A 9,261-nucleotide genomic window follows, 5' to 3' on the forward strand; every position below is an offset into this window, starting at 1 on the left:
CTGACATGTCACAAATAGTGGCTTTGAAACCACAGTGGATCTTTAAAGCATAGGGCATACCAATTACTACTTTTTATCTTTGGCTTCCTTTTTTTGTTACTTTTCTGATGGGCCTACCAGATGATGGAAGGCATTTTTTCCTGGAAGATACAGAAGTGTCTCTTAGAATAAAGATTTTACAGTTATAGAAGTTACAGAATAATAGAATCATAGAATTGCTCAGGTTGGAAAAGACCTTAAAGATCATCAAGTCCAACCACAACCTAACCATACTACCCCAACTCTAGCAGCCCTCTGCTAAATCATGTCCCTGAGCACCACATCCAAAGGGTTGTTAAACACATCCAGGGATGGTGACTCAACCACCTCCCTGCCGAGCCTATTCCAGTGCTTAACAACCCTTTCTGTAAAGAAGTTTTTCCTGATATCCAACCTAAACTTATCCTGGTACAACTTGAGGCCATTTCCCTTCGTCCTGTCACCTGTCACCAGTGAGAAGAGACCAACCCCACTCTCACTGTAATCGCCTTTCAGATATTGGAAGAGAGCAATAAGGTCTCCCCTCAGCCTCTTCTGTTAAGATCTGATATATGAAAACAGCCATGGAAATAAAAATGTTAAATCTCACCACTGCAGTGAGAACATGGCTTGTACAGCTGTTCTGTGCCCCTCTAAACAGGGCAGCAGGGCAGCTGTAGGACAAGGAGACCATGTTGAAGTGATGCTGTGGTAGATGATGCCCACTGAGCAGAAAAGAAACCCAGAACCCACCAGGGAGCCTGTTCCAGCCACATCCTCTTGTACGCCACCTCCTCCTGCCTCATAGAGGTGAATGTTTGGTGGTGAACAGGATTGAGCCTGAAAGCCCCTCACATCTTCTGAAACTTGATGAAGCAGCCAATGTTTGATACTGAGAATGTTTTCCCAATTAGGCACCAGAGGGACATTTGTGACCCCTCTTCAGAGCAACCCAACTTCCAGTGTTGACATCATTCTCGCTTTTAGTTTAACTACTGCCTTTGCCACATGAATTTGTTTATATAAACAGTTTTCAGTAATATTTGACCCAGCAAGTACTTCCTTTTCCTTCCTTCCTTCCTTCCTTCCTTCCTTCCTTCCTTCCTTCCTTCCTTCCTTCCTTCCTTCCTTCCTTCCTTCCTTCCTTCCTTCCTTCCTTCCTTCCTTCCTTCCTTCCTTCCTTCCTTCCTTCCTTCCTTCCTTCCTTCCTTCCTTCCTTCCTTCCTTCCTTCCTTCCTTCCTTCCTTCCTTCCTTCCTTTCTCTTTCTCTCTCTCTCTCTCTTTCTTCCTTTCTTTCTTCTTTTCTTTCCTTTCTTTCTTTCTTTTTTTTCTTTTTTCCCTGAAGAAAAGTCTGTAACAAAATATAAGTAGGTTGCAGTCCTTTATGATCTTGATTACTTGCACACTGTCCATGAGAGAAGCTCATTGCTGTCACTGGAGCTGGAAAGTGATGGAGGAATCTTCTGAAAGTATGCAGTGCTATTCTATCTTTGTTCCAGTGAAATCAGTTTTACAGCAGAGAAAAACAGAGGTGATTGACCACCAATTGACCACCACGGAGATGGATTTTGGGATGGGTTCATGTGTTGGTAGAAACTGGGCCCATTCTGGCAGTGGGCTGGGGACTCTTTCTTCATAACCCAAGAGCAGTGGGTTGAGACCCCTTCTCACTCACTATCAGCATCCAGAAGCTCTCTTGCATATCCTGCCTCGGGGTTTTCACTTGCCAAAATATTTATTTCCTCTCTTCCCGGCTCCCATTGGTGAAGTTCCAGCAGACTGAGCCAACACCAACCCAGATTTCTGCTTGACAAGTGTTTGTAGCACAGCTTTTCTAGTGGCTTGCGGAGGCAAACAATCTGAGCTTATTAATTATTTTATTTACTTTTAAGTATCAGATATATTCTTTTGAAGGCCCTTAGTCCTCCCTTGAAGTGTTTTACTTGGGTCTCATGTTCTTTCTGTCTGCGCTTTAGATTTGTTTAGATGCTTAACCTGGGCTCACTTAAACTGCGTGAACACTAAAGAACGATTACAGTTGCTGTCCTGAGGACTCTTTGTTCTAATTACAAAAACTCCAGGAGGCAACAACAGATCTGTCAGCTGAGGCTGAGAATACAAACTTTTTCTTTTTCTTTTTCTTTTTTTCCCCCTTTTTTCCCCTTCTTCTCTAATAATCAGGGAGATGGGGAGGCGGAAATCTCAGCAGGAACAGATTGAAGACATTAACATTTGGTTGGTTTTGTATTGTTCTTTAGTGAGACCGCAGCTTATGAGGCTGTTTTAATAAATGTCTGGTCAGGGGCCAATCAAATCTGCCAAAATGGGTGTAGGGAAGCCTGTTTCCCACACAGTCTGCTCCTTCCCACCCCAGTCACTGGAAATAAGAAGGTCTAATAACAAAACGCCTTCATTTCCCTCCTCACCTCCTCACTCTCGGGGATTTTGCAGCCCGTTGTTCCTAGACAGGAGCAAATCTAACTCCCCTGCTGCTCCTCCCCCAAAGCAAACTAAGACCATCTTGTTGAACTATAATGCAACATATGTTGAGAGCAGATGCTCATCTGGCATAAATTACTCTGGCTCTGCTCAATTCAATGGAGCTCCAGTAATTGTAATCAGCTGAAGATTGTACCTTTGTTTTATTTGTGGCTGTGGAATGCAGTTCCTTATCAGGTATGGGTATGCAGGGGCTGGAAGTTTCCTCTGCCTGCTTCCCACCTTTTGGGGTAAGCACTGTAATGGTTAAGTGTGTTTTCAGCGTACCTTCACCTGGAAAGCATTATGGGATGGTAAGCAAGCGCAGCAGCTCTACCTCATGCTGAAGTGCATATAATGTTCTGTAGGTGAGATGCTGAAGAGCTCACGTGCTGCTTTGCAGATGAAGAGAGAAACCACAGTGTTGTCAGCAGGGAAGAGCAAATCTGACTTCTCCCAGGTGCAACTCCTGTTGATGAAGGGGATCAGAGATCTCCATACTCCGTAGCAAAGTGGGCTCCCTCTCCCTGCTGCTGGCTGCAGAGCTGTACAGCCCTTGACTCCGAATGATCACGGCTGGCTGCGGCAATAGAAGGCCTAGGTGGGACATGACACCCTTGTACTGGTATGCACCTGGAGAGAAAGGGACTGTGAGGAAAATTCACAGCCTGCAGCCTGGGGACATTTAAAATCCTGACCAAAAACAAATCAGCAAAGTGCAATATTATGACCAAAGCTACGTAGATTATTAGCTGCAGAGAAGTCTGTTGACTCTGAGCTGGAGATGCTATGACCTATTTGGAGATAGCGTGCTCTATTGTTAGCTTATTGTAGGAAACTAGGGCTCTGTTATGCTGTCATTTAACAACATGTGCTTTTCTCTTGCAGCAGCAGGTCAGGACACCTGCTGGGAGAACAGAGTCCATTAACCTGAAGATGGGTGACTGGTTTGTTCTCAGCTGTCCAGCTACTGGATGAGAAGAAAGGCCAGTAAAAGAAAACAACTGCAGACGTGAGCCTTGGAATTTAATTATAATAACATGAGAAGCTGCATGTGAATGAAAAGAGAAATGACTTCAATGTTGAAGTTGTAGAGTTCTTGTTCATTTTGTAAAGGTGTAATGTGAGCACCCCTTGGAAAATGTATCAGTGGGAAATGGCTGATAAGAAATAGCTCCTTTTAAGGAGTTATAACTACTTACAAGTGTTAAGAATCTGGGGCCAATTAAGTTTGTGTGAAACTTTTGTTCCAAAACTCCAAAGCTTGTGAAACTTGCTGGGTTGTTTGCTTCAGAGAAGATTTGGCTGCATGACAGCACCCAAAGACACATCCCAGCCCGCCATCTTCTTAGCACGGCCATGGAACACTAGGACAAAATTGCTTAATGCCAAATGGCTCCATGTGCTGATAAGATAGTGAGTGGGTCATCCAAACACAACTGATGGACATGTGCTGTGGTGCAAGGGCTAGGTTTCTCCAAAGCCTGATTTCCCTGTCACCTGGCAGGACTGTGGTTCCAGAGGGCTTTGGTAGCTGCCATCTGCTGAATCTGACAGAAAGTGATTTGTGTGTTCCTGTCTCTCCGGTGGAGGTTTCAGCCTTCCTAAATGGGAGGAGAAGGCAGGTCCCCCCACAGATGTGCTTATCGTAGCGTAGGAGCTGATGTTGCAGGGTGTAGGCTTACATGCTGCACTTGATAGTTCCCATCACCCCAGTGGCAGCAAGAAAGGGAGGGGGCCTGAGGTGGATGACACATCAACCCACAGAAGAAATATTCACCAGGGGACATGGGGCATCATTGGATGAGGGCAGTGGTGGTTCTGGTAGATGAATGTGTTGATTTTATGTGGCTAGCCTTACTTCTCCTGATAGGGAGGCCAAGGTAGTGTGGGTTCTTCTGACCTGCACTCCTGCCACCAGTGCCCAAAATGACTGGGAGCAGCATGGCTGGGGTCCTGCCTTCTCTCATCAGCTCTTGAAGACTTGGTGGCACTCCTGTCTGTAGGAAGCTGGCAGTTTAGCCAGTTTCCAGAAAATATGGAACTTGCTTCAAGAGGTTACGTTGTGAGTACCATGGCAGGCACTGATAAATCCAGGCGTCCGATCTCAGCAGGTTGGATTATCTATTGAGCTGCCCTGGCCTTTCCCTGCTGCAGAACAGGTCTTCTACTGGTGCAGAAAGAGCTGGAGCTGCGCTTGCCTCTCCTCTCTAGGCAAATCACCAAGAAAGGAGGTAAGGAATCGACACCCATCCAGCAGATTTATGCTTAGGACATGTGAAAGTGATTCATGAGATGTTCCTCCAACGCTGGGCAACAGGTTGACATGCAGCAGGTGACAGCCCAGCTCTGCCACTTATGCCCAGACATGCGAAATTATTTCCCAGTGAAATGATGGGATTTAAGTGCATGACTGGGCATCAGGCCTTTGCTCTTCCACCTGCGCAGCTCCATATTTATATAAAGTGGGGATAATATTTCTCTGTGTAATAAAGGGTTTACAAGATCAAAGTGCATTTGATCTGAGGGGTTCTCAAATACCCTGTTGTTAAATATTAATGATTGTGGAAGTATTTATGTGAGGGCTGCTGGTGAGGATGACATTGAGGCTCGAGCCATTCCTCTCACTAGTCAGTTTTTCTGGCTTGTTTCAGTACTGCTGTCAAATTGAAAGAAGAAACCTAGAAAAAATAACAGTAAAACCATAGGCACTTACAAAAATAAATGGAAAGCTAAGGCAGGTATAGTCCCATACAGATGCTCTAACTTTATTTTCTTCATTCCTTGAAATAAATACACATGATTACATAAGCAATAAACAAAGGGTAACTCTGTGCCCAGCAGTTGTCACAGCTTCTCTTGTTGCTCTTGTTGCATGGAATCCTGCAGATTGTGGAAAGGGCAGTCCTGAGGTAAACCAAAGAGTGTCATTTTGTCCCTGGCCAACATTTAACAGAGCTTTCCAGGAGAAATCTGTGTCCATTATCAAGACTCTTCATTTTGAGAAGGAGCCACATAGCCTTGTATTTTTGATAGGAAGTTCCATAAGCGGTCGGCTACCAAAAGGGGAAATGAGAGCTGTGTGGCCACAACTGTGCCCCTTGATTTGCCCCAGTGCAGAGTGGCAGTGAGGGAGAACTGTCCCTCATCCTCCCCTCGCATCCCTCTGGACGCCATGGCTGAAGGAGCAGAGACTAGTGACATAAGCTGACATGGCAAGGAGGATCCCTTCCAAAACGCAGGAAGAATTGAACTAAAATACCCACCATACCTCTTCTCCTCATCTGCACTGTCCTAGCCCTCTGTAGGCAAAGGAAAGCTGGAGCTGCTCTGTGTGTGAAGCCAGCTGTAAGAACAGTGCTGCTGTCCCTACCTGGGACAGGATGGTCTCTCCTCTCCCTGTAGCTGTGGCAGATGCTGCCTAGAACTGCTCTCTGTAAGGTTCAGGGGTGGAGATGAGCATCAAAAAGGGAGGAAAACACCTCCACGGTTTTCTGACAATTGTGGCTCCCAGAGGAACAAGATACAAGAGGCTGTTGTTTCTACTCAAGCCTTGTGGGCTGGATGCTCTTTTCACTTAATTATTTTTAATCAGCAAACAAGACGTGCTTTGTGCTCAGCCACACTTGTGATTTGGAGAGGAGAGCCTGATGAGGCTGTGAAGGAATGTGCTGTGTACTCATCGCTCCTTCTCGGGGCCAACCATCATTCCCCAGTGCTGTCCGTGGCAAAGCCCTGGACCAGAAGAGCCCCCGTGGCCAGAAAACGTGTGACATACCAGGGAGAGCTGCTGCCCTTTAGAAAATAATACCTACGGGGCTAGGATCAGCGTGCTCAGAGGGGCAGGAGGCTGGCTAATTCTCCGTCCTTTTCGCATTCTCTCGTTTTCCTTCGGGCTGTCCCCAGGGCCCAGCTGTCTCCGCGTAGCTGCCAGGCATGTATGTGCTGTTGCATCATGCACAGCGCGCAGCTCGGGCCGGGCTGCCGCGCTCGGCAGCTGACCAGGCTCGCTCTGCCTGCGCTGGGATTCCACAGCCGGCCTTAAATATCCCGGTTATTTTTATCCTCCTACGTAATGCGGCCGGGGCCGTCCCACCGGTGGCAGGGCAACAGCTACACAATGTTTCCCTTTAGTCGGGAAGGGAAATGGAAAGCGGCCAGGCTTCCTGATCACATGGTGCCTGAAGTCAATGAAGAAAATTAGGAAAAAACCCTCCTCCCTCCCACTTATTATTATTTTTTTTTTCCTTCTTTTGTAACAAGCTGGTCCAGCTTAACCCTTGGCACAAAGCACGTCTAAGAACGAGCAGCCTGTTGGGCTGCATGCCAGGAAAGCATCAGGGGAGAGAGAGAGAAAAAAAAAAAAAAAAGCAGAAAACCAGAACATAAACACAAGATTGCTGCGGTAATTGGTGGCTCTGAAAAACACTGAGGAAATGTGAGGCTTGTATGAAACATCAGCAGACAAGAAGCGGGGTGATGTCAGACGGCCTTCCAGGATTAGAAACCCTTAAAAGCTCCCGAGTGCGGAACTGCCTGCGAAACGCGCTGCGGCTCTTTGGCGTGGAAGGACCCGAGGAGGACAAGTTCTGTTGAAAACCAACCCCGTGGTTCAGGTTCAGGTGAAGGAGATGGGAGGAAAGAGGGCTGGAAAAATGCAAGACCTGTCCTTTCATTACACGGCGGAGTACATTTTTCTTTTCCTCTAGCTGAGAATGTGAAAGCATGCGCAGCCTGTAGAAAGCAGGGCAGCCGATCTTTGGCTCAAGTGTGTCTGTGCTCTGGTTTGAGACATTTCTGAAACCAGTTTTCTGTGTTCTCCCCAGTTCCTCGTGTGTGCATGAAATACTCATGGTGAGATGGAGCACATAATGCCTCGGTATTCATAAAACAGCTTTCTCTTGTAAAAACTGGAGACGCTGTGGCCACTCTTCAAAGTGAAAACCCCTCCAGTGCTGCTCAGTGGAGTGTGCTGTGAGCTCCGTGGGAGGGGTGGGTTTATTACTATCCCTCTGGGGAGCTGGGGAATTTTTAAGACAAGATTTTACTTTGTGTGACTAATACGAGACCTCAGTGCTCATCTCTGAGAAAGGAGTGCTCAACACAAGGTGCCCTTTACCTTTGCTTAGGAAAAGCGCAAGTGCCCGATCTCTGGTTTATGTCCAGTAGCAGCACATGGAGGAGGCAGGATATATCTAACTTCAGCGCCTACATAGGGAAGAAGCCCTCTCCCCACCAGGGGAGCCTTGGGCTGGGCAGGTAATGGGCACATGGAGCTGTTCTTCCATTGCCGACACCTTGCTACTGTGTCCCCATCTGGAAGGGGCTGCTGACTACACAGCCCTGGGCACAGCCTCTGCCACCTCCACGGGAGAGAAGATAACGCTTCCCTGCTGGGTTTTGTACAGATGGAGTATTTTTCCTCTCCAATCTCTCTCCTCTGTGGTTGGAAACCACATGCCATAATGGTTTTAAAACGTGTGGGAACCTGGGACAAACAAGATGAATTTGCTACATACAGACAGCAATAATCAAGAAGTCTCCCCATTTAATGTTTTTTTTTTTTAACCCCTTTCCCAAATAAATAAGTGTCTCTGTGCCAAAACGTCTGATGAGAATACTTCACAAAGCAAGCATGCTTTGCAGCTAGTGTTTCCCAGAGTTGTCTCCTTAATTGCTACAGATGTTTTGCCTAATTCTCCTGTAGCTTTTTAAAATTATTATTTATTTATTTTTACTTTTCCAGGAGAATAAAAAGAAATAAAGGAGGAGAAGGGAAGAGCGGCAGATAAAAGGAGGGAAAAATGAGAGGAAAATGAAGACAAAAAATGGAAGAGGAAGAAAGGAAGGAGGTAGTGAAGAGAATAAAGGAGAGGTGAAGCAAGAAGACAAAAGAAGAAAAATAAAAGGAAGAGAAAAAATGGAAAAGACAAAAGAAAGCAAACAGAAGAAAGAAAAATAAAAGAAAGAATGAGAGAAGGAAGTAAAAAATGTTGTGAGTACAGTAAGCATGGCAAAAGAGAAGCAGGGCTTTTTGGATGCAAATATGAAAATATCGAGGGATTCAACACAAACATCTCATTACCCCAAATTAAGTCAATACAACTATAATAGAAGAAAGATCAGAGAGAATGGAATTGTAGTTGCAATAATGCTGGAGCCACACAGAAAAAGGCTTTGAACAGGGGTACACAAAACCAGAAAAAATAAAGAAGGAAAAAAAACCTCTCCCACACATTATTTGTTGTTTCTACTTCTGTTGGCTTCTTTCCTCGGGGGAAAATAGAAATACAATACCAGACATTTTATATACATGTATATATGTGTAGAGAGGAGAGTCTTCTAGCAAATCTCTTTAAAAACAAAGGGTGCGGGGTAAGTGCGACCAAGGAGCAGCGTGGGGGAAGGTGTGGGGATGCATGCAGATAGGGGGTTTTGGGCAGAGGGAGAGGTGTGGGGCTCTCCTGCCCACTGCAGCCCCGCAGCCGGCAGGCACCCAAATGCCTCATGCATTGCCTGAGCGAGCCTCCTTGCTGCTCTGCAGTGTCAGAATTATTACAATTGGAATAGCAAAGGCACAGGCTGACGAAGTGACTTTGATCACAATTGCACAGCAAATCGGTGTTGGAGCATGAACATGAGTCTCCTCTCTGCTCCAGACAGTGCTCAAACCACAGACCCAGCCCGCATTGTCCTCTGGGTTGTCTCTCCTCTCCTTTGGCTGGAATGCTGCAGATGTTTCTGAGCTGCTCACAAAGGCAAAAC

The 9,261-nt window shown here is 46.1% G+C and overlaps 1 long non-coding RNA gene across 1 annotated transcript in view; it reads left to right on the plus strand.

Moving 5' to 3' along the window:
* The window catches only part of LOC121108643, a 60,037-nt gene extending 51,306 nt beyond the window's left edge, over positions 1 to 8,731 (plus strand). The window contains exons 2-3 of the long non-coding RNA XR_005843335.2: positions 3,385 to 7,118; positions 8,243 to 8,731. This is a non-coding gene — a long non-coding RNA (uncharacterized LOC121108643). The remainder of the gene's footprint in view (positions 1 to 3,384; positions 7,119 to 8,242) is intronic.
* The last annotated feature ends 530 nt before the right edge of the window (positions 8,732 to 9,261 follow it).

This window comes from Gallus gallus, chromosome Z, assembly GCF_016699485.2.
Source record: "Gallus gallus isolate bGalGal1 chromosome Z, bGalGal1.mat.broiler.GRCg7b, whole genome shotgun sequence".
Taxonomy (NCBI): domain Eukaryota; kingdom Metazoa; phylum Chordata; class Aves; order Galliformes; family Phasianidae; genus Gallus; species Gallus gallus.